Here is a 25,470-nt window from a genome sequence, read left to right as displayed (position 1 = left end):
GCATTACCTTGGAATAAGTCCCAGTTAGGGGCATCTGTGGATGCTGTAAGATTCCCCCACCTCCCAGTTTCCCAGAGATGCTTCAACAGTAAAATATAAAAACATGCAGAAGATGGGCATGTTTTCAGTTCAGGGTGGGTGGGTTCTTAGAAGCACCTGTGGAGAGAGCTTCACTTACCTGCCTCATTCCTCTGAACCTCCTCATTAGTGAGTATAGTTTTCTCAGAGATCTCCTCTTCAATGTTCTTGATTGTTTGTACATTGATTTGTGGTCTTTTGTTTGCGGGGGAGTGGTAAGTGTGTATTTCATAAGCTTTGCCATAAGATATGTAGCCTTTGTTCCATTGTCTGAATCAGATTCAACTCCATTTCAATTCTTAAGTTACTTGAGCACCCATACAGCTTTTTGTATGTATGTGTGAGATACACACACACACATTCTCCAGCAGTACGGTATAAGAAAGGAGTCAAAAGTGGCCCCATGGACAGCATTAATCCATTTTCTAGGGCATAATCTAATAAGCAGAAAATACTGGCTTTAGTTTCCTGAGGACAGGAGCTCATTTCATACATTTTGTTCTGTTTGCATTGGCTACCTCTCAGGAAAATGTAGGTTTCCGTACATTGGTCCTGTCCTTATCAGATTAATGTCCGGCAATTGCAACTGGATTCCTGCATTGGAGTTATTCATGGCTGCTTAATGGATTGCAGCCTGTGTCTGACACTTTAGTGCTGACATCTTGCCCGCCTCCTCTTTAAGCTGATAAATTTTTGACATTAGTTTTTCTTTCTCTAGATAAGAGGCATGACTAAGGTACTCTAGCAGTTACCCTGTTCAGAGGAAATGAGAGGGACATAGGAAAACAAAGGAAAAGTAATGTGCCAGAGGTACCCCAAGGGCTTCCAGGGACCCCAGCTACCCTCATCTGGGGTTATTGGCCTCCCTGTCAGACATACTCTTGATCCCATGGTGTATGAATATGTGCTTCCTGAAATAAAAAGGGGCTGGTGCCCTGCCAGGCTGCACCTAAGTGCCCTTTGGTGCTGTGCTCCTTTCTGCTAAGATCCCCACTGGAAGTAGTTGTTAGGGCTGTGTCCTTTCCAGCTCTTCCAGGAAGACTCTGCAGGAAGCTTGGTGTGTGTGTTGGGGTGTGTGTGCATGCATGCACCGGTGGCCTTCTGCTGTCTCCTGGGAGCCTCAGAGACCTTTCCTGACTGCTGGTCATCTTATGATGGACAAGGCTTCATATCCGTCCTTGTCTCCACTTTCTTACAATTTACCAGCCCATGAACACGTATCACTCCTCTCAGCACCCAGCATATTGCCTTGTCTTCTCTTAGAGTTGTTAGGGGATGCTGAGGGAAAGATTGTGAACTGTTTCATCAATATGAGTCGCTTACCAAGTGCTTTGTCTTCGTGATATCACAGTCATCTCTTCATTTGAAAACAGAAACATTCTGTCTGCCACAGTTTTCCTTTTGTATAAATCTTTACGTACTTAGTCACAGATTTAGTAAAAATGTCACAGGAGCAAACTCATCACAGTGATGTGAGTAACTATACAGAATCAAGTTGCTGTTAAACCAGAACATGGGGAAACCACAACTGCTCAGCGCCTGCACATGCAGTTCCACGCACACACAAACACCTTGGAAAACACTGGGGCTCACTTTAGACACAGCCCAGGGTTTCCCTTATAGTTTCTTTCTGTCAGGTCCGTGAGGAAAACACACTGGTCACTGAAAGACGCGGGGCTGCTTGATGCCGCTCTTGGCTGTTGACTGAGAGGAGACATGAGACACCGGGGCAATTAGTTGTTCCCTTCACACAAAACCGCACAGGCAACAAGAAGGTCAAAAAGGCTTTCAGCTAGTCTCAGGTTTAGATCCATATTCAACATCACAACAGGGTAGCTAGCAGAAAAAAATGAAATTCAGCCATTTGGACTCCAGGAAAAAGGGAGGAAGGATTAAAACATGAGCACTCTTCTCTGCTCTAGTTTTGCAGCACAATCAATCAGTTCTTATAAGCACCCTTACGTACCTCACTGTTGTTTTTAATAGATATGGTAGTCAGATTGTATTTTAAAATCTGCTTGTATTTGCTATACACCTCATCTGTGGCCAGGACTGTGCATGCATTTGGGGTGGAGATGCAGGTGAGTTGGACATCGTCATTGGGAAGGGGACTGAGTTCCTTTGAGTCATGGGCGCTGTGAACATCTAATGGAAGCTTTGGTCTCTCATTTCAGAAAACTACTCCTAAACAGAGAATTTACCGTATCATTTCAGAGGGTCCAGGCATCCTGTGGGAACATTTGTGGGGATTTTTAGGACACCCAGGATAAGAGCATGTGTCTAAGATAATGTGGTAGGCCAAATGACTTGCCATTACCTGCAGAATTTGGGGAGGTAGACATACTAATTTCTGGGTGTTTTCTTTCTTTCTTTTTCTTTTCTTTTTTTTTTTTTTTTTTAAAAAAAACACTATGGGGACTTTTAAAGTTGGACTGAATGCATTGTATTTTGTTTATTTTTATTTACTTATTTGAGAGTGACAGACAGAAAGGGGGAGAGGGGGGGAGGGGAGAGAGAGAGAGAAAGGGAGAGAATGGGCGCGCCAGGGCCTTCAGCCACTGCAAAGAAACTCCAGACTTGTGTGCCCCCTTGTGCAAATGGCTAACATGGGTCCTGGGGAATCGAGCCTCAAACTGAGGTCCTTAGGCTTCACAGGGAAACGCTTAATTGCTAAGCCATCTCTCCAGCCTGGATGTTTTCTTTTTAAAGAAAGATATGGAAATTAAAACACCATATTGTCATAGCATAACAACTAGAGAGGAAACTGTTCTGGTAGCCCATGAAGTAGCCCAGCCAGAGGTCTGGAGCGTCTGTGCAAGCATCCTGGAAAGCTCATTCCTTTTCCAGTTTGCAAGTGTGGCTGGGAACTCCGTGTCTGACAGAGCCAACATGAAACCTGATTAATGGGAAGGATTTACTAGACATAACTATGCAGGCTTTGAGCCCAGCATCTGTGTCTCCCTGAGGACTGTATAGGGGTGTCTCTGCTTTCAGCTTCTGTTTTGGTAAGGCTGAAATCTCTGTTGAGCTTACTGCACATTCTACAGAAGCCAATAAATAAATAAATAAAACAAAAAAGCCACAAATGTCAAAATATAAGCAAAGGACTTGTGTTGCTGCTGTTCAGTTTAGTTTAAAAGTTGTCTCCCTAATTTTTTACTGCATCCTTAGTTTTCTCTTGAATTCCAGAGCTCTCTGCTTCCAGGCCTGGGGAGTCCCTATCTTGTTTTGGTCAGGTTTGAAGGACAGCAAAAGATCCTCTTTTCTGAGAAGGAGACTTAGAGAGGGGCTTGGGGCTGCTGGGAATTGGCCTCTGAAGGCTGGAAGCATGAGCATCGAAGCACCTTGCTCATTGTGAAGGAAACATGTTGCAAAGGAGGCAGCAGAAATGCTCAAGGTCAGTGTGTGGCCCAAGTGACACACGAGTCTGTTCTGTGAGTAGTGGGATGTCTCCGTGTTCCTGATGGGAGTGTAAGTTGTTTCAACCTTTAATGGAGGCAATTTGACTTCATGGGTGTGCATATATGCATATATATACATACATATATGCATATCTATGTACATATGTACAGGGACATGAGTCAAGATTCTTCAACCTGTCAGACCCTTTAATCAAATCATGCTTTCATCTGAGAACCTAGTCTAAAGAAATAGCCTAAGTATGGTAAGCACTTTTGTATATTATGCATTTATGTCGTCATGGTTTTATGTGTGGTAATGAAAGCAGAAATAGTGCTTAAGTTTCCCTGACTGAGGACTTACCGTCTATATGGTGGACATCTGTGCTGCATGGAGCTGGTAGACAAGAAACATGGAAATAAGGAGAGGATGGTTCCAGATTGTCTCCTGTACCAGTAACATCTTCTCCACAGTCACCATGTGTTGTTCTAATGTTATTCCTTTATCTTCCCCACTTTTTAAAATTTATTTTTCTTAATTTTTGTAGTCAGTGAATACATTCAAGTTGGTACCACTGTTAGCCTCCTCCCTGTCCTTCCCCCTCCACTGGGATCCTCCTTGTTGGGGTAGATGGGTCATGCATTGTGGGGTTAGCCTTTGGTTTCAGGTAGGAAGAAATGTCTCTGTGTGTCATGACCCAATGTGTGGCTCTGACATTCTTTCCGCCCGCTGTTCCGCAAATTTCCCTGAGCCACGTTGGGTTCATATTAGGTCTGCTTCTGTGCTGAGATCTTGGGAGCTTCTGTGTCTCTGGTTTGGTAGGGGTTGGTTGTTCTCTGTGTCTTATCTCCTTCACCATTGTGCTGGTTCCTGGATCGCCAAGAGAACAGCAAGCATTCTTGCATGTTTCCCCAATTATTCTTAGTTTCAGCTGTGGCCCTTTTGAGGTATGATGCAGTGGTTCTCTCCTTAGGATCTGTGTCTGTCTGGAAAAGAGAAGCAGATTCTCCAACGGAGAGTGAAGTTAGCACTAAGTAGATGTGTTAACCATTGTTTTTTAGAGATAGTTTAGTGGAGAGCGGCTAATTTTTGGATATGGTTCTGACTCGTTTCCCAGCTCCAGCCCCACTTTTGAGTCTTTTCCTCGCAGATTTCCAGCAATCTGTTGCTACCCAGTGTTGTTGCCTCTGCTCCCCCGTGTTCGTCTCTCTTGGATGCGGTTCAGAAAAGAGCCCTACCCTGCGTTCTCCCTATGGTAGGCAGGGATGGAGGTGTCTCAGGTATAGGACGACGCCTTCTGTTGACAACAGCACCTTTGCACTTCTTTTCATTAAGAATACTACCTTCGAGAGAGGGAGACAGGTCAGCTCATGGAGTTTCAGGACAGCTTAGTTCAACCTCCTTCCTTTGCAGGTAAGGAGAAGGAAACCAAGTGCCATGCCTCAACTCTTAGAGCTGGTGGTGACAGGGATGGCACCCCCATGTGGAGGGGAGTGCAGCGAAGTACCCTTCATTGGCTCTGTGAGGGGGAGAGTCTTCGGAGGTGCAGTTGTAAACTGAAAGGATTGTCCAAGGTGCTTACCACTGTGACTGCTGTATTAAGTGCTTGGTAAAGGTTACTATTACTATTATAATTAATAGAAATAACAGTGAAATATAGAAAATAAAAATAATAGTGAAATTAGCAATAATTACTTTGTGTTATTTTTTACCTTAGAGAAAAAACTTTTGTGTAGCTGTCTGTCTTTGGAAGTTGCACCTAGCCTCCTGGAGGATGTGGGATAAGTGTTTGGGAATGTCTCCACATGGGGACATAAGGTAATAATTGAAAGCTGCAATTGGGACAAATTAAGCCATTCACAAGTTCAGGACATTTGAGGCAAGGGCATCACAATGCAAGTGGACCTCTGTTTTAAGCAACTTAGCATTTAAAAGCTAGAATGTAAAATACTTTGGGTGATCAATATAACTACAAAATGGGTCCCCTTTCTTTACAGAATAATTCCAAAGTTTATTTCCCATTCCATAGTACAGGATAATCCACTGACATACAATAATTATTTAAAATAACAATCAGGGGCTGGAAAGATGGCTTAGCGGTTAAGGCGCTTGCCTGTGAAGCCTAAAGACCCAGGTTCGACTCTCCAGGTCCTATGAAACCCAGATATACATAATGGCACATGAGTCTGGCGTTCATTTGCTGTGGCTAGAGACTCTGATGTGTCCATTCTCTTTCTCCCTCCATCCCTCTCTCTCTTTCTGTCTCAAATAAATAAAAAGATTAAAAAATTTAAAAAATAACCAGGTAAAGCAAGATACATGTAATCTGTTCTTGAGGAAAACATCCCTCTTGGTATTTTGGGACAGGGTCTCATGTAGCCCACACGGGCTTTGAACTTGTTGCTATGTAGCCAAGGTTATCTTGAACTTCTGATCTACCTCCCAAGTTCTGTAACTAAAAGTGTGCCACCATACCCAGACTTATTTATTTATTTGTTTGTTTGCTTACTTATTTATTTTTGAGAGACAGGTTTTGTTATGTAGCCCTGCTGACCTAGAGTTCATGATCCTGCCTCATCTGAGCGCTGGAATGATGTGTGTGCCACCACAGCTGGAAACATTATCTCCTAGATGCTTAATAGGTGTTGAGAGACAGGGCTGTCAAGTATCATCGATGTTTAAAAATTCTCACAGTGAAAAGCAGTAGATTTGCTAGGCATAAGTAATAGTGAATTTTCATTGTCAACTTGCCTGGATTTCGAATTACCATGGAAACACATCTCTGGGTATGCCTATGAGAGTGTTTTCAAAGAGGTTTGTCTGAAGGGGGGCCCCACCTTGAATGTGGGCAGTACCCCTGGGCCGGGATGCTGCAGCGAAAGAAGGAAGTGAGCTGAACACGGGCCTCCGTCTCCTCTGCTCTCTGGCCATGGGCCCAGTGTGAGCAGCTGCCTCATGTTCCTGCTGCCGTCTTCACCATCCTTACTTCGATGGACCGAAATAAACTTTTCCTCCCTTGAGTTGTTTTTGTCATGTATTTTTTCACAGCTACATAAAAAACCAAAAAGCAAACAAACAAAAAAACCACAACCTAATCCAGCATATGACAAATGGGCCAGTGAAGCAGCTCGGTTTGGTAGAGACACAGGTAAGAATTATTGGTTAGAACTTGATGCAGTGGTTGCACCTGTAATACCAGCATTCAGAGCGGGAGGATGATGAATTCCAGCTTAACCTGGGAGACCTTGTTTCCAAAACAATTTTATTCCACAAAGGTTGTTAACAAATCTCAAATTGAATTAGTAAGAATACAGAAGCTTCCAGAAATAAAGGTCACATTGTCTTATTAATGTAGTCTTTTGCTGCTATATTTTAAGGTGTTTTATTATGACAGACTTATAAAGTGTACCAAAATACAGAGACTAGCAGAATGACTCAGTCAATACTTATTACCCAGATCCAGTTGTTACAATTTAGCTGTATTTGCTTAATTTTATTCCCTTATTTTGTTAATGTAAATCATAAGATTGTATTATTTTCACTGTGTATCTGAATATCTGTCTCCATAAAAATATAGACACTTACTTATATACCTAAGAACATTAACAAGAAATCGCCATGCCAAGTCATCAGTTAAATTTCCCCCAGTTGACTTCTGGTGTGTCTGTGGAAGTCAGGATCCAAATGTGGCACCCTGTGGCTTTAGGTTGTCCTGAGTCAGGACTGGTACCTAGAAGCTAGGTTTCCTCAGTCTTCTGTCATGTGGACTAGTTCTGCAGGGTTGGTCTGTCCGTCTTTTTTTTAGATATTTACTTATTTATTTATTAGAGACCCTCCCCCATATACACAGAGAATGGGCATGCCAGGGCCTCTAGCCACTGCAAATGAACTCCAGATGCATACTCCACCTTGTGCATCTGCCTTACGTGGGACCTGGAGAATTGAACCTGGATGCTTAGGCCTTGCAGGCAAGTGCCTTAACTGCTAAGCCATCTCTCTAGACCTCTTCAGGGTTTCTTTCCATTTCATGTCCTTCACATTTTTGTTTGTAGGTTGTCCTTTATTTGGTATATGCCTTGTATTTTGTCTTTATTAGACTTAGAGTTAGCATATGGGACTGGAACCCACAGAAAAAAGTGTTGTATATCCTTAGAAGACATGTGACACTAATTTCATTGTTTCACTAGTTTCCTTGTTGGTAATGGTATACTCCATAGTTTGCTGAAGATATGTCTTCTCTCTCTCTCTGTTTTTTTTTTTCCCACTTAACAGTGTATCTGGGGAATCATCTGGGCACCGCACAAGGAGCTCGCCTCCTCTTTACAGCTGTATACTGTGCCACGCCACAGCAAGTGGCTTGTTCAACGTGTTCCGGATGACTAACTTTTGGATCCTTTCCAGTGCGTTGTTACTACAAATACTGTCACAACAGAAAAGTTTGTGTGTCAGTCATGTAATAGTGCTACCAGCTTATTTTTGGGATAGATTCCTAGAAGGAGGAATCCTACCTCACAGGTAAATGCAGAGGTATTGTTGAACCATCTCTGTAGAGATGGTATCATTTAACATTCCTATGGGCCAAGATTGCTTTTCCATCCTCTGCTTACCAGAATATATCAGCAGCCTGGGACTTTTTTTCCAAACAGGTGACTTTTGACTTGAGTTTCTTTTATTGATAATGAACATCTTCTCATCTGCTCACAGGCCATTGCATTTGTGTCTCGGTATGTGGTTTGTCTTTCGCCACCTTTCTGTTAGGAGGTGAAATCTTTCCCCCTCATACTTGACGAGCATATTGATATTAGGAGCATGGGCCCTCTGTTGTGTTATGCTGAAACTCGTTTGTCTGCTCGGTTTCTATGCTGTCCTCCTCCTCCAACCACACACAACTGGATGCTTGAAAATGTAAAATGTTGGGCTGGAGAGATGGCTTAGCGGTTAAGCGCTTGCCTGTGAAGCCTAAGGACCCTGGTTCCAGGCTCGGTTCCCCAGGACCTATGTTAGCCAGATGCACAAGAGGGCGCACACATCTGGAGTTCCTTTGCAGTGGCTGGAGGCCCCGGTGCGCCCATTCTGCTCTCTCTCTCTCGATCTGCCTCTTTCTCTCTGTCTGTTGCTCTCAAATAAATAAATAAAAATAAACAAAAATAAATTTTTTTTTTTAAAAAAGAAAATGTATAATGTTAAAGACTGGTGCAATGAAACTCTGCTTACCATCTAGGTTCCCTAAGTTTTACGAAGTTTGTCACACATTCTTCATTTCTGTTAACTCTCTTAAAAAGAGACATTGTTAGTGTTATATTTTAATATGCTGTAGAGATTATGACAGTTCATTGTAACATGCTTAAAACATCATTCCTAAGAATCAGAATAGCCAGGTGTGGTGACACACATTTGGCATCCTAGCACTTGGGAGGCTAAGGCAGGAGGATTCTGAGTTTCAGGCCAGCCTGTGTTGCACTTTGTTTAAAAAAGATAAGCATGGGTTAGGGATGTAGCTCAGTTGACAGAGTGCTTTCCTAGCATGTACAAAGCTCTGGGTTTGGTCATAAGTCAGGTGTGGAGGCACATGCCTAGTATCCCAGCACTTGGGAGGTAGAGGCAGGAGCATCAGGTGCTCAAGTTTATCTTTTTGAAAAAATTTATTTATTTATTTATGAGAGAGGTGCAAGACAGATAGAGAAGAGAGAATGGGTGTATTAGGGTCTCTAGCAGCTGCAGACGAACTCCAGACACACGCACCACTTTGCGCATCTGGCTTACGTGGGTCCCAGGGGAGTCGAACCTGGGTCCTTTGTCTTTGCGGCAAGCGCCTTAACTGCTAAGCCTTATTTCCAGCCCAAGGTTATCTTTGACTATATAGTGAGCTTGGGAACAGCCCGGAATACATATGACAATTTGTGTCTAGGGCTTGCTTGCATCCCGGTGGTTCGAACTGCAGTCCTTTGGCTTCAGAGGTAAAGCCTCTAACCGCAAAGCCATTTCCCGGTTCACATATGACAATTTGAAAAACAAAACAAAACAAAAATATCAAGGGGCTGGAAGATGGTCCAGCTATGAAAGATGCTTACTTGCAAAGCCTGCTGGCTGGGGTTAAATTCCTAAGACATTCATTTAATCTGGGCACAAAAAGTGACTGAAGTGTCTGCTATTTATTTGCATCTGCAACAGGCCACTGAGTGCATGTGCACACACATGTACACACACATGTACACATAAACAAAGAGGAAAAATGAGAATGAATAAACATGTCCATAAATACAATAACATTATCACATCAAAGTAATTTATGATACTTTGTTTTGCTCTTTTATATACTTTGGATAGTTTGGTGCTTTCACAGAATTAAACTTATCTTTTACTTATAAAGCATAGCAAGGGTTTTCTTACTGGTAGGACATAAAGGCAATTTTCCATGTATTTATGTAGTATTTGGATAGTTTTCTTTTTAAAATGGAATTCACATATCTCATGTATTTGATATTTACCTTAATGTACAAATAAGAAGTGCAGATTTAATTTCATATTCTTTCTAAATGGCACGCCAGTTTTCCCAGTACTATTTCTTATATTACCTTTTTCTTCTGCTTATTGGAAATACTGGCTTGATTAGACACTGCATTTCCACATGAACTTGGGGTTTTAAACTTTGTATTATGTTACATTGTCTATCTCTGGGGATATACTCAGTTGAATTAAATAGCTATCTCTGTTCTCCTGTGGTTTAGTTCTGAACACAGAGTATTCATTCCTTGTCCATATCTCTAGAAATATCTTCATACCAGAATGAACTATTCAATATTATATTAAGAATTGATAATTTGCTTCATTGTTATTTGTTGCAGTCAGGTTCACATTGCTGCCAGAAAACATTTGACCAGCAGCAGCTTGTGGGGGGAAAAAAGGTTTATTTTGGTTTACAGGCTCAAGGGGAAGCTCCACAATGACAGGGGAAAATGATGGCATGAGCAGAGGGTGGACGTCACCCCCTGGCCAACATAAAGTGGACGGTAGCAACAGGAGAGTGTCCAACACTGGCATGGGAAAACTGGCTAGAACACCCATAAGCCCGCCCCCAACAATACACTGCCTCCAGGAGGCATTAGTTCCCAAACCTCCATCAGCTGGGAACCTAGAATTCAGAACAGCTAAGTTTATGGGGGACACCACATTATTCAGCACCTCTTAATGAAAACGCCTAAAACTTGAGTATTCCAAGCCTCTTTCTTGGCAATGATTTTTAAACTTTCTTTACTCTTCCATTACCTTTTGTATTGTTCCTCCTCTTGTCCTTGTTCACAATTGTATCAGTCACTTTTTCACTGGTGGCACAAAATACCTGATAAAAGTCATTTTAAGGGAGGAGGGGTTTATTTCATCTTACAATTCCAGTGCACAGTCCAACATGGTGGGGAGTGGCATGAACTTGGGGCAGCTGATCACATGAAGTCCAGAGGTGAGGAGGAAGAGCAGTGTGATGAATGCTGCTGCTCAGCCAGCCGTCTCCTTTTAAAAAATTCATTGTAGGGCTGGAGAGATGGCTTAGCGGTTAAGCGCTTGCCTGTGAAGCCTAAGGACCCCGGTTCGAGGCTCGGTTCCCCAGGTCCCATGATAGCCAGATGCACAAGGGGGTGCACGCGTCTGGAGTTCGTTTGCAGAGGCTGGAAGCCCTGGCGTGCCCATTCTCTCTCTCTTCCTCTATCTGTCTTTCTCTGTGTGTCTGTTGCTCTCAAATAAATAAATAATTAATTAATTAAAAAAAATTCATTGTATACCAGAGCCTCATCCATTGCAATCAAACTCCAGACACTTGCGCCACCTAGTGGGCATGGGTGACCTTGTGCTTGCTTTACCTTTGTGCATCGTCTGGCTTACCTGGGATCTGGAGAGTTGAACATGGGTCCTTAAGCTTCGCAGACAAGCGCCTTAATGCTAAGCCATTTCTCCAGCCCTCTCTCTCCTTTTCATACAGCCCAGCACTCCACCCCATGGGATGGTGCCATCCACAGTTAAGGTGGGTCTTCTCACCTCAGTTAACCTAATCAAAACAATCCTCATAGACATGCCCAGAGGTTAACTCAATCTAGATAATCCCTTACAGATTATCCTTCGTACCGTCAAATTGGCAATCAATATAAACCACCCCACACACATAGATATTTAAATGTCTGCCATGTGCAAGGTAATTTGTTAGCATATGACACACTATTAGTTGTATAAAGGGGGAAAACTTTTGCTCCATAGTTGGCTCCTGTGTCCTTTCATTACTTGAAGAGGGTGTTGCTGCAGCTCCAGGGGTCAGCCGCCCGACCCAGGCCAGTCTGGGACTTCCCCATCCGCTGATCAGCGGTGGCTGTTGAGTCACTCCAGGTGGGCCTGTGAATACATCGATTCCTTCTTCTACTCTGAGGAGATTCTCATTCGTCCTCGTTATACACAGAGATTTACAAAGGATATGAATGGAATGCATTTTTATAAGCTAATTGTACCAATTTTTGTGTGTTTTTATCTCATGCCCCCTACTCCCTCAAAATTCTTTGGGACCCAGCTAAGCTCTTCTCTCCTATATTGTCTGATCTTCCTGTGTTCACATCTCCTCCGAGACACCACTGCAGCCCTAACCCGAGTACTCTAGGCCCGTGTGATCCGCCTTCCTTGGAATGGTCTGTCTTCTCCCTTGGCCCATGGTCCTCTGTGCCTTATTTTATAGCTGTTTTCTCTAGGTCACTTCCTCTGAAGTAATAAAGCTGGCCTCTTTACCATTGAACTTCAGGTTTAATGAATCTCCACTGGTGCCCACTAGCCCACAGGGCATGCTTCCCATGCTGCTCAGACCAGTCCTGCCTCTTCCACAAGTTTATAACCACACTTTCCTACATTGAGCCTCCCATGTTTTTCCAGCCCAAATCTCCTAAGTTGCCGCAGATCAAATGCTATACTTCTGATACTAGTCTCTAATTTATTAGAAGGTTTTGTCATCCTTTCTGAACCCTTAGTACATGGACACATCTCTGTGAGGCTGTGAGCTCCTTGAGGTTGGTGATTCTATTTCATTAAGCTGTTCTATCTCTTGATGAATCTGATGTTGGGTCATCACATACACTTAGGCATTGGATAATGAATAAACCCAAATCTTTCCTGATGAACAGGCATGACTGCAGCCACTCAGGACTCCTGGCCTCCTTCCTTTAGACCTGGGCAGTGTTTACAGAGCTTATAACACAGTGGAACATGGTGTCATGCTGCCAGTATCTGTCATTTGATTTACCATGTCAACTTTTCCTATCTAAATTGTATTTCACTTAAAGATAGGGCCCTCTCCAACTCACATAGCAGTGAATCTGCTTAGTACACATTGCTTGGGAGTAACATTTACTTCATGGCCTAGTTGAAGAATATAATTCTTTCAGTAGGGGAGATGCCATGATAGACTGTGTATTTTTTTTTTTTTTTTGAGGTAGGGTCTCATTAGCTCAGGCTGACCTGGAATTTACTATGGAATCTCAGGGTGGCCTTGAACTCACAGTGATCTTCCTACATCTGCCTCCCAAGTGCTGGAATTAAAGGCATACGCCACCATGCCTGGCTCTTCTTTCTTTTTTAAAAATACATTTTAAAATATTTTTTATTGTTAAACATTTTTGAATTTTTTTTCTAGCTCAGACTGACCTGGAATTCACTATGTAGTCTCAGGGTGGCCTTGAACTCATGATGATCCTCCTACCTCTGCCTCTCAAGTGCTGGGATTAAAGGTGTGTGTCACCTGGCTCATTTTTAATTTTTTTTTAAAAATATTTTACTTATTTGTTAGAGAGAGGGAAAGTGACAAACAGAGAGAGAGAGAGAGAATGGGTGCACCAGGGTCTTCAGCTACTGCAAATGAACTACAAATGTATGCACCACCATGTGCATCTGGTTTATGTGGGTACTGGGGAATTGAACCTAGGTCCTTAGGCTTCATAAGCAAGTGCCTTAACTGCTAAGGCATCTCTCCAGCCCTTGAATTTTTAAAAATATTTTTTAAAAAATATTATGGCTTCTTTTGAGATAAGCTGGCCTCAAACTCCTGATGTTCCTGCTTCAGTCTCTTGAGTTCTAGGATTATAAGCCTGCACCACTAGATCTGACTTCTCTGGGCCAAATTTAATGTTGCAGTATAGAAATAACAGCTGCTACCATCCATGGATCAACTATTCTAAGGATGTCACAGCTATTTCTGCAGTATTACAGACAGGCCTTTAAGGAAGTGACATTTTCTCCATTTTGCAAACGAGGAAACAAAGCACAGAGAGGGTTAAGAAACTAGATCAAGGTCTCTTGGCCTATAGGTAATAGAAGCATGACTATAATTTAGGTTTGTTCAGAAGCAAATATGTGAGATTTGCTTTCCTGTGGTGCTTTGAGTCTAGTGGGTTCTTGGTATTTACCTTCTAGAGTGGAGCCTCAGCTTTGGTGCCACAGGGCTTAAGCTCCCAAGAACTGGAGGAACAGACAAGGACTTTGGGCTGTCTCTGCTGTGGTTTACATGAGGCTAGACATTGGCCAAGGCAGGAAGGAACCCTCCCACAAGCTCCCTTTTTCAATTAGCAATAATCATGCCTTGGATAAACCTCATTGACTACAATACTGCCACTGCGCAAAGCTAGAAGCTCCCCTTTTATCAAGCAACATGAGACCTCAGGAGGTAACCTCATGTAGCATCCTCACACTGGACTCTGGGGATAGCTTCCCTAGCAGGTATCCCATTAGTGGTAGTAGAGTAAAAACTGCTCAGTGTATACCATGACTTTGTTTTAGTTAAAAAATAATTTTTTTAGAGTTAGCGAGTGTGTGTGTGTGTGTGTGTGTGTGTGTGTGTGTGAGAGAGAGAGAGAGAGAGAGAGAGAGAGAGAGAGACAGACAGACAGAATTGGTACACCAGGGCCTCAGCCACTGCAATTGAACTCCAGATGCTTACCCCACCTAGTGAGCATGTGTGACCTTGTGCTTGCCTCACTTTGGTGCATCTGGCTTACATGGGATCTGGAGAGTAGAACATGGGTCCTTAGGCTTTGCAGGCAAGCACCTTAACCACTAAGCAATCTCTCCAGCCCTACCATGACTTTTGTGGGGTGAATAGATTATCAGTCATCAGAATCACTTCAGGAATTCACAACAATAATGTCACTTCCTGGGCCTTCTCTCTAGAACTTAACATTAAGATTTTCTGGATTGGGTTAAGTGGACTCCTGAGAGTCCAGATATAGCATCAGAATTTTACTTCTGTTTATAGAGAAAAGTACATTGAGACTTAGATATGCGGATTAAACTACATATGGGCCGGGGAGATGATTGAGTGGTAAGGGACTTGCTGCATAAGCATGAAGACTTGAGTTCAGAGCCCCAGCACCCAGCTAAGAGTTTTGGGTGTGGTGGTGCACACCTGTCATCCCAGCGCTGGGGAGGCAGAGATGGTATCCCTGAGGCTTACTGGCTTAGCTAGTCTAGCAGAATTGATGAACTCTAGGTTTAGCAGGAGATCTTGTCTCAATACATAAGATGGGGAATAACAGGGGCAACACTTAATGTCTACCTCTGGTACACACACACATGCACACATACACATGCAAAAAAAAAATTACTAGCAAAGCAAAAGTGCTTCCCTATTTTCTTACTATTTTTCTGTACCTGGAGGAGATTCAGGACTTCATCGAACATTTGAATTAGGTACCAGGTGTGGGGACTCAAGGTGTCTCTGTAGTCTTGGGGACTCTCAATATAATTGAGAGCAAATATGTAAACACGTAATTTCACTAAACTAAAGCTGATTCTCCAGGTTAAGGCAGGAAGTGGGCACATTAGAGACTAGAGGGTCTTCATTGCTGCTGAGGTAGTTGGCTGTTAGAAGTGCGACTTCCTGAGGAGAATAGCTTTTCTATTACGTCGGTAAACAGCCTGATCCAAAGTGCAGTGCCCTTGCGGGGACACTTCCCTGGGAGATTGGAAGGTATTCAAAGGTGGTTTGATTTATCTCTTGTCCAGGCTCTGCAGCAACAGCCCTTTTTTATGGGCCTCTTGGATCATTCTGTGGGCTCTGGTGTTATCCGGTGGCATCTTTTTTGGGGTGTGATTAAGATTAACAGAGGAGAAAAATGCTTTTCATCTTTGTACTGCTGGAAATTTTGGCTCGTCACCTGTGAACCAGAGGCCACAGTGTTGCTCACATCCAATGAGAAATCATGCATGGAAACACTTTGAAATTAAACTGCTCAGGGAGGAGTCCTTACAGTGACCAATAAGAAATCTAATCCCATAGCAGTGACACATATGTGTGTCCCAGATGTGGGTCCCCAAGCCACATAGGAAGATGAGCTGAAATGTCTGACTATAATGGAGGAGTGTAGCAAGTTTCCAAGTATAGTTTCTGGGAAGGTGAGGATCACAGGACAGCTGACTCTGCCAAATGCTGGTTGTACTGTACCAAACACAGAGCTCCTCCTACTCAAAAGAAATGGCAGCCTCAGACTTTGGGGAAGGTGAAATTTATTGGTGTCAAGCATGTCAGGTACACTTCCCCAGGCAAGGGGATCTAAAGGGAACTTGGAGGAAGAGAGTTATATCTAGGGGAGGTAGGGGTTGATGGAGGCAGAGGGATATTAGCTCAGAAAACCCAGATTCCTTTCCTGAGTGTCAAGTGTGGTGGAACTTAGGGGAATTGCCTTTGGATGAAATTACCCAGTGAGATGTGATCATGGGAATGGGACATTATCATTTAATATTATCACTTCATACTTATTCAACTGAGCCGTAGCTCATTAAAGCAACATGGAAAGTAATGGTAACCTTGTTCTGAGGCACTGTCATTGGTATAAAATATTCTCTTGGGTTCGAAGAAGGAATATAGAGCAGAGCTTGCTAGCCCACATCTGTACCTTGGGTCCTTCAGTCCTTGGAGGCCTGGGGTGGCCTCTTGACTTCAGCCTGTCTTGGTTACCAGTGCTCTCTTTGGGTGCCAGGATGAGACAAGATCTGTTTCTGGAACCAGTGCTTCTTCTAGTAATTTCCTCACCTCCTGGAATATGCCCTGGTTCCTTGTTTGCCCTGGCTGTTCTCTTTGAGTTGTGTGTGTCTTGTGACACCTTTTAAAAATGTTTAAACTTTTTAAAAAATTAAAAATCTTAAAAAAAATGTGCATGTGTCTGTGTGTTCATATGCTTGTGGGCACATGTGTGTGTGGATGTGCATGCATATGTTTGCATGTGTGTGTGGAGGCCAGAGGTTGACATCTCTTGTTTCTCTCAGCTGTTTTCATATCATTTATTGAGACAGTGTCTCTCATTGAACCCAGAGCTCACCAATTCAGCTGGACAAACTATCCAGTAAGCCTCTGAGATCCTGCTATCTCAGAGTCCCTAGTGCTGGCATTGCAGGAGTGAACCGCTGTGCTTGGCATTTTATGTGGGTGTTGGGGATCCAAACTCAGGCCCTCATGCTTGCACAGCAAAGCACCTTACTGACTGAGCCATCTCCCCAGTGCCATGAGATACCTGCTGGTGTTGTACTTTACTGAAAGTGAATGTGAACAAAGTCCAGTGTAGTAGAGATCGACGGGATATTACATGGCTGAGATTTCTGGGTCCATGGCTTAAGGTCTCTGAGTTCATTCTATGCAGCAATTGAACTAAAATATTCACCAGGGGTGTATTATTATCTTATCTATTCTTGACTGGAACGAGTTCTGGTAGCCTTTATATCCCTCTTGGTTACCATTGTGCCTGAACCCAGAGACCATTTATAGTTTTCTCTAGAAGTATATAAATAGGATCATACTATCTTGCTGTTTTATTCTAAAAATATATTTTTATGAACTAGACTTTAGAGAAGATCTCTCTTCTCTGGTATCAGTATAAATTGTTGATGCTTATTACTCTTCTATCCCTTGTCTGTGATAGATTAATCTATTCAATTTTAGTTTTTGGGCAACTCATACATTGTTAGCATTCTATTGTGGCATTGGGTGGTCTTTAGAATTTTATTGGACTATTTTAGAACACATAACCAAAGAAATATATTGGAGTTAGTATTTATCGCCTTAATCTTGTTGTCTTTATTGAGAAGTTGCTAAGTGAATGTTTTTTCCAGCTTTTCCTTAATTGCAGCACGGTTAATTCCTCTCAGCTGCAGGAAGCCAAGGTATTCATCGCTGCCATTCTTTTTGTGGCTGGTAAAACTACTTGGTATTTGGGCGGTGGAGATGCTCAGAGGTTAAAGTGCTCGCTGTGCAAGTGTGAGGACCTGGGTTCAGATCCCTAGCACCCATGTGAAATATCAGGCATGGTGGTATGTACCTGTAATGCCTTTGTTACGGGCTTGGAGACAGGAGGATCCCTGGGACTTGCTGGCTAGCTAGTCTAGCCAAAGTGGTGAGCTCTATATTCATTTAGAGACCTGGTCTCAAAACACAAGGAGGAGTGCAGTAGTGAGAGGTTCCCAGTGTCTCTTCACATACAAGCACATACACCTGCCCAAGGATGTGTATCCACACATGTACACACATGCATGCACACCACAAACAAATACACACATGCAAAAAATACTAACTGGCATTCACTGAGTGGCAGGAACTCAGTAGTATGGAAGAGAACATAGACTTAGATCAAATTCATGTAAACTTGAGAAAATAGCTAAGAAGGGACGAGGGAAGGAGAGAATAAGTTTTCACAAAACCATTTCTTCTAAAAAGGAGAGATAATGAACTTTAGTTCAAAAGGGCTCCTTAGGAATTCAATCACATAAGCAGACACACAGATGACATAGTTACCAAGTCAGTATTTATGCCAGATTGCACAAATCTTAGGCATGAGTCATACAAGGTGGTGCATGGGCAGTTTACCTCAAAGCAAATTCATGGAGGCATACGTTGGGGAGGAGAGGAAGGCAAGTGAGGAAGCTGTGGGGATGTGTTGGGTGCAAGGTTGAAGGACTCCTGGCACACACTGGATTCTTCTCCTTCCCCAAAGGCTGTATCCAACCAGCTGCCTGGACTTGACCCTCTGACTTTCCTGACAGCCCCTTCTCCAGTGTCTGATTTTATCGTCCTGGTGTAGGTCCTCCTTTTCTCACTGGTCCCATCTTGTCCCCTCCAGTCCATCATCCATGAAGTGTTCATATCTATCTGATCAAAGTTTATTGCTCAGAACTGGCTGCCCATGCCCTCCCTGCCTGTCCCGTCTTATGATGAGAGGTGTGGTAGCCAGTAAGCCATGGCTGGTCTGGCTTCCTTCTCTTTGTACACTGCGCCCCTTCCCTGAATGGAACCTTGCCCTGGTTCTATCTAGCAGCAAATGTTCAGCCTTCAAGTTCAGAAACCATGTCCTCTCTGAGCACTTCCGACCTGCACACGATGAATTAGGTGTTTGTCCATCTCTGCTTCCACTGGACTTTGTAGATATCACCTCATTTTAGCAGTGACCCTAGTGTCTTGTCACTGTTGAATGGTTTGTCTGTCTTGTGTGTACTATTAACATTTAAAGACCAGCATCGTGTCCCTCTCTGGAAATTGTTGCTGGTCGTAAGAAGGACTGGGTCATGTCACACTGCCAGCTCCTCAAGGAGACTGCATATTGAGAATCTGCAAAGCTTTTCAACTTTTGTGTACTGCAAGAAGAAAAGAGGCTCTTGGAATCATGAGAGGATGAATTTATTTCTCGTTCTGGAAGGTTTCCAGTACTGGAGGACAGGAACAGTTGGTACAAATGTCCTGGATTTCTGGATATGATCTTGATGGGAGACACCTGCTCTATTTTCTTTGGACCCTGAGAAGCAGAAGTCTTCACATCTTCTACAGGAACAGGCGGGTCTGTGCAAGGAGGTGGCTGACCTAAGTAGATTTTGTAATGAAATTACTGTTACCATCTGGGGATCTGCCTTAAAGCATAAAGATGTCATGGGCACTGTGACCTCTGCAAACTCAGGGATTGTTGCAGTCTGGTTCGCATTGCTGGTAGAAATCACCCAACCAAGAGTAGCTTCTGGGAAAAAGAGGTTTATTTTGGCTTACAGGCTCGAGGGGAAGCTTCACGATGGCAGGGGAAAACGATGACATGAGCAGAGGGTGGACATCACCCCCTGGCCAACATAAGATGGACCATAGCAACAGGAGGGTGTGCCAAACACTGGCATGGGGAAACGGGCTATAAAGCCCTTAAGCCCGCCCCCAACGATACACTCCCTCCAGGAGGCATTAATTCCCAAATATCCATCAGCTGGGAACCTAGCATTCAGAACACTTAAGCTTATGGGGGAACCTGTATCAAACCACCACAGGGAGGGTAACTGAGTTCAAGACCAACCATGGCAGTCAGACCTACTTTGGAGAACACTTAAGTCTTAGCCTAAATGAACTTTGTACATGCAATGGATGATATTTTATTTGTCTCTGTTACTTAAATTTGTGTAGGAAATGATATATAAATGGATTCCCTTGGTTTTTGTTTGTTTTTGAGACAGAATCTCACTGTGTATCCCAGGCTGGTTTTGAGAGATCCTCCTGCCTCAGCTTCCCCAGGGCTAGGATTACAGGTATGCGCCAACATGCTCACCCAGTCATTTTGTTATTATATGATCCTGCATTGATGGCTTTCCTACCTATTTACTTTTATCCAGCCTCTTGTCGTTTGACCTACCCGGTGCTAGGCAGGGTACAAACAAAACTGGAAAGATCCCATTGCTTCTCCACAGACCTCCAACATTGCAGGTCACTGTATCCCAGACAGAAGCTGAGGACCAGCAGCAGAGTTTTGAAATGAGAATGCAAAATTAGACTTTGAGATTTGTGTCTCCTTCTCCCGGTTCTTTGCAAATGTGTTTCCCCTCCTAGCTGCAAAGGTGGGTTAATTGTCCTTCTACAGATAGGAAAGGATATCAGCTGAGGGAAGTTCTGTTTGGCCCTCTTGGGATGAGGACTTCCCTTCCAAGTATGCCCTGATACTTTAGGGAGGAGGTAGGTTTTCAGGCCAACCAAGTTGGGTTAGAGCTGAGGAAATGACGACCCTCGTGAAAGCATGTAAGCTTGCTTGTGGGGATTCTGACATTCTGGTCAGCGTGGAGCTGAGCCCAGAACTCTGTTTTAGGGTGCCAGTGGGAGCTGAGCCCATAACTCGGTTTTAGGGTGACAGTGGGATCTGAGTCCAGATCTCGGTTTTAGGGTGCCAGTGGGAGATGAGCCCAGAACTCTGTTTTAGGGTGCCAGTGGGAGCTGAGCCCATAACTCGGTTTTAGGGTGCCAGTGGGAGCCGAGCCCCTAACTCGGTTTTAGGGTGCCAGTGGGAGCTGAGTCCAGAACTCGATTTTAGGGTGACAGTGGGATCTGAGTCCAGATCTCGGTTTTAGGGTGCCAGTGGGAGATGAGCCCAGAACTTGGTTTTAGGGTGACAGTGGGAGCTGAGTCCAGATCTCAGTTTTAGGGTGCCAGTGGGAGCTGAGCCCAGAACCCAGTTTTAGGGTGCCAGTGGGAGATGAGCCAGAACTCGGTTTTAGGGTGACAGTGGGAACTGAGTCCAGAACTCGATTTTAGGGTGCCAGTGGGAGATGAGCCCAGAACTTGGTTTTAGGGTGACAGTGGGAGCTGAGTCCAGATCTCAGTTTTAGGGTGCCAGTGGGAGCTGAGCCCAGAACCCAGTTTTAGGGTGCCAGTGGGAGCTGAGTCCAGAACCCAGTTTTAGGGTGCCAGTGGGAGCTGAATCCTCCTCCCCTGGCTGCTTCTACTTTGTTGTTGCTGCTCGCCCCACCAAGTCACTTAGGAAGCATAGTGTGTTTGCACCTCTGCACCAACTCCTGCAGCAAAGCCACTAATCCATATTTTGATTCTATCCATTTCCTCTTGGTCTACTTTAGCCTTTTAACCTCACTGATAAGCACATTCAAATTCTGGACCACTCCTGCCAGCCCCAAAGCTGTTTGTCCTTTTGTACTTCTGCAATACTGTTGATTTTCCATTGCTTGCAGTTTAACTGGACAGGTGTGTGCCTGTGGAAGCTGTTCTGTGTGCTCATCTAAGTTAACGACATGCATCACCACAGTTTCCAGGTGATACACAGATCAGTACAATGTGTGTGTGTGTGTGTGTGTGTGTGTGTTTCTTTAAAGGCAACATTGGGTCTGAGGATATAGCTCAGTGGATAAAGTGTTTGCCTTGCAAACATGAGGACCTGAGTTCAGTTCCCAGAACTCATACAAAAATTGAGGGCATGTAATCCTACAGTGTAGTGAATGTGTGTATTTGATGAACAGATAAGTACAGGTAGCTAGTTGCCTCAAAACTTATCAGCTGAAAGCATCCATAATCCCTTTATTTTCTCATAGTTTCCATGGATCAGGTTTTCTAGAGGAATTTAGCTACTGGCTCTTGCAGGAGGGTGTCAGTTGACCTTTCTGTTGTGTGGAAAGCCGAGTGGTGATGGGATATGTGGTTTTCCTTTGGTTGGGTTTTATAAATGTGGGCATGGTGGCTCAAGAGGATAAGACTGTGTGGTGGTGGGAAAGAGTCCAGTTCTTGGAATTTGTATAAAAATGCATACAGTGATGCAAATATATAGTTATTGGTAATTGTGTATTATATCTTTGGGTATCATTTTATTTCATTTATTTATCCTTCCACCCAGATCCATCCTAGGCAATAGGAGAAGCTGGCATGGCCGAATGCCAGTTTTTAGAGGGCATTCCCATGACCCCAGCAAGACAGGCTGAGCATCGCAATACACTGTCTGTTGTTATAACAAAATATCTGAGGCTGAATGACTTAAACAGGAAAGCAGTTCACTTGTTAGCCCATAGTTCTAAAAGTTGGGAAGTCCAAGGGTATCTGATGTGGGCTTTCCTGCTGAGTTACAGCCTGGCAGTGGGCATCGTAGGATGAGCCAGAGCTAGCAAATCAGAAGAGTTTTTAAATATATTTATTTATTTATTTATTTGAGAGCGACAGACACAGAGAGAAAGACAGATAGAGGGAGAGAGAGAATGGGCGCGCCAGGGCTTCCAGCCTCTGCAAAGGAACTCCAGACGCGTGCGCCCCCTTGTGCATCTGGCTAATGTGGGACCTGGGGAACCGAGCCTCGAACCGGGGTCCTTAGGCTTCACAGGCAAGTGCTTAACCGCTAAGCCATCTCTCCAGCCCCAGAAGAGTTTTTGAAACAAAGCTCCTCTCCTGAGAACCCATCTATGAGCCCATGAGTGGGTTAATCTATTCAAGTTACTCAGGGCACAGCCCTCCTCATCCAGTCCCCTCCATCTACTGCCAGCATGGGACTTCGGAGGTTAAATTTCCAATACCTGAGTCCTCGGGAACAAACATTTAAACTGTAGCAGCTGGGATCCTGTCTGCCTAGGGCCATTACCAAACCCTAACCTTCCCTTCCCTCTTTCTCCTTCCTTTCCCTCCCTTCCTCTCTCCTCCCCTCCGTCCCAATGGGGAGCAGGAAGAGAGCCTTTCCCTAAGAGAGGCTTAGTCAGCAAGGCTGCGAGCAGCTCCCACGGCGCCCCTGGTGGGTCAGGGCTGCCTCACTCGCTTGCTACTGAAACCGACCGTTGAGTGCAGAGAGGCGAGAGCACCTTACCTGATGCAGTAACCTGAACCGGGGCTTCCCGGGATGGAGGAGCCCAGGCACACGGGGCTTTCAGTGCTGAAACCACAACAGCACCAGGCAAACTGGGCTGGCTGGCAGTCAGACTGTACCCGAAGGTGCTTCTCGTAGTGGCCCTGCCCCTGGTGCTTTTGCCCCTGCTTCTTGCCACGAAGAGCTTCACAGCTCATGGCATTATGCATGGGGCCAAGGGCCCTGCTGGGGGGTGTTGGAACGTTTCTGTTCGCTCTAGCAGCTGCCTCTGTGCTCAAAATCCTGGAATTTGGCTTCATTCCCTCCTCAGTAGTAGTAGTAATCTCCGAACCTCTCAAAGATCCAGGGACGAGGTGGTTGAAAGCCACGGGTTCTAACCACCGCAGTGTCATGGTGTTGGGTGGTGCTGGGCCGAATGCCAGCCTGGCCTTATGTCCTTTTCCTTGCTCATCCCTGAGTGTGAGCTCCACCTAGGGATGAGCCTGGTCTGAGGGAGTGAAGCAGTGTCACGGCCGTGAGGCGACCGCTGCTGTAGGTACTGAAGGGCGTGCGCGGTTGTTCCGCGGCGCACTGCCAGTGTTCGGCTTGGTTGTTTGGCCTCTGCCGAGGGCTGCTGGGAAGTTTCTTGTCAGAAGAGAAAGGGGACGAGGCCAAGGGTGGAAGAGCAAGAACGTCTAACAGGGATGCTTGTTGACTCTGTTGTGTGCAACGTGAATCTTTTCCATCTCTCCACAAAAGTCTTTGTTAAAAATAATAGTTTCGGCTTTAAAACTGTTTGTATCCGAGAGTGGAAGGCAGTCAGTGTACACTGAGGCCAACTTTAAGCCAAGTTTGGTGGAATCTTACTTTGGTTTCCAAGACTGTTTTCCTGCGTCGTCAAGACCTCTGGCTTGTCTGGGACGGCCTCCCTTGCCTTCTCTCAGTTCTTACATTCTTTTAAGGTCTGCTGGTTATTTCCAAGCCAGCGTCTTTGCCAAGGCACGGTGTGGTAATTTATTCTTGTGCATATATATATATATATATATATATATATATATTAAATATTTTACATAATTTACATATTATATTATTTGTTCTTGCATTATCTTTTTCTCTGTCTTTGGCTAATGCAAAGTGCTCTACGAGCTTTTTGTGGGGGGGTTGAGGTAGGGTCTCCCTCCAGCTTAGGCTGACCTGGAATTCACTATGTAGTCTCAGGGTGTCCTTGAACTCATGTCGATCCTACTGTCTCTGCCTCCTGAGTGCTGGGACTAAAGGCATGCACCAACATGCCCAGCCTCTATGACTTTTTAACAAATATTTTTATTTTATATTATTTATTAGAGAGGGGGATATGGAGGGAGACTCTGGGTATGTCAGGTCCTCTTACCACTGCATACAAACTCCAGATGCATGCACCACTTTGTGTATCTGGATTTAGGTGGGTACTAGTGAATTAAACCTAGGCTGACAGGCTTCCAAGCACTTTAACCACTGACCTATCTGTACTTTTATTTTTATTTTTTTAGATTTTTCCATGTTCTTTATTTTTTTTTTAATTTTATTTTTTCTCAAATTTTTAAAACATTTTCCATGATTATAAAAAATATCCCATGGTAATACCCTCCCTTCCCCCCTTTTCCCCCTTGAAATTCTATTCTCCATCATATCCCCTCCCCATCTCAATAAGTCTCTCTTTTATTTTGATGTTGTGATCTTTCCCTCCTCTTATGATGGTCTTGTGCAGGTAGTGTCAGGCACTATGAGGTCATGGATATAGAGGCCATTTTATGTCTGGAGGAAACACGTTGTAAGGAGTCCAACCCTTCCTTTGGCTCTTACATTCTTTCCACCACCTCTTCCACATTAGACCCTGAGCCTTGGAAGGTGTGATCGAGATGTTACTCGGTACTCTACTCACTTCTTTCCAGCACCATGATACCTTCTGAGTTGTCCCAAGGTCACTGCCATCTGAAAAGAGAAGATTCTCTACTCAAAGTGAGAGTAGCATTAATATATAAGGGTATGAATATTAAGAGAACTGCTTACTGGGAAGTTGGATAAGCATGGTATCTACACTTATCCAGACATCAGCAGATGTTACAACCCTAGGGATTGTACTTTTATTTTTATTTATTTATTTGAGACAGGGAAAGAGGCACAGTGAAAGAGAGAAACAGAGAGATAGAATGTGCATGCCATGGCTTCCAGCCATTGCAAACTAACTCCAGATGCATGTGCCACCTTGTGCATCTGGCTTATGTGGGTCCTGGGGAATAGAACTGAGGTCCTTTCACTTTGCAGGCAAGTACCTTAACCACTAAGCCATCTCTCCAGCCCTGTGCTTTTATTTTTAACAAAGAAGTGGAGTTCCAATGTGATGCTACATGCTTTATTGACATGATTAATTCCTGTGCTGATT

General features: G+C 44.0%; 1 protein-coding gene and 1 pseudogene across 3 annotated transcripts in view; one reads left to right on the top strand and one right to left on the bottom strand.

Moving 5' to 3' along the window:
- LOC101601843 (carboxyl-terminal PDZ ligand of neuronal nitric oxide synthase protein) overlaps positions 1 to 25,470 on the top strand; it is a 303,471-nt gene that overhangs the window by 42,102 nt on the left and 235,899 nt on the right. The gene's annotated exons all lie outside the window — the stretch shown is intronic.
- Positions 14,011 to 14,121, bottom strand: LOC123458077 (annotated as a pseudogene).

This window comes from Jaculus jaculus, chromosome 1, assembly GCF_020740685.1.
Source record: "Jaculus jaculus isolate mJacJac1 chromosome 1, mJacJac1.mat.Y.cur, whole genome shotgun sequence".
Lineage (NCBI taxonomy): Eukaryota > Metazoa > Chordata > Mammalia > Rodentia > Dipodidae > Jaculus > Jaculus jaculus.
The sequence above is the reverse complement of the archived record's forward strand: the minus strand, read 5'-3'. Positions and strand labels throughout refer to the sequence as shown.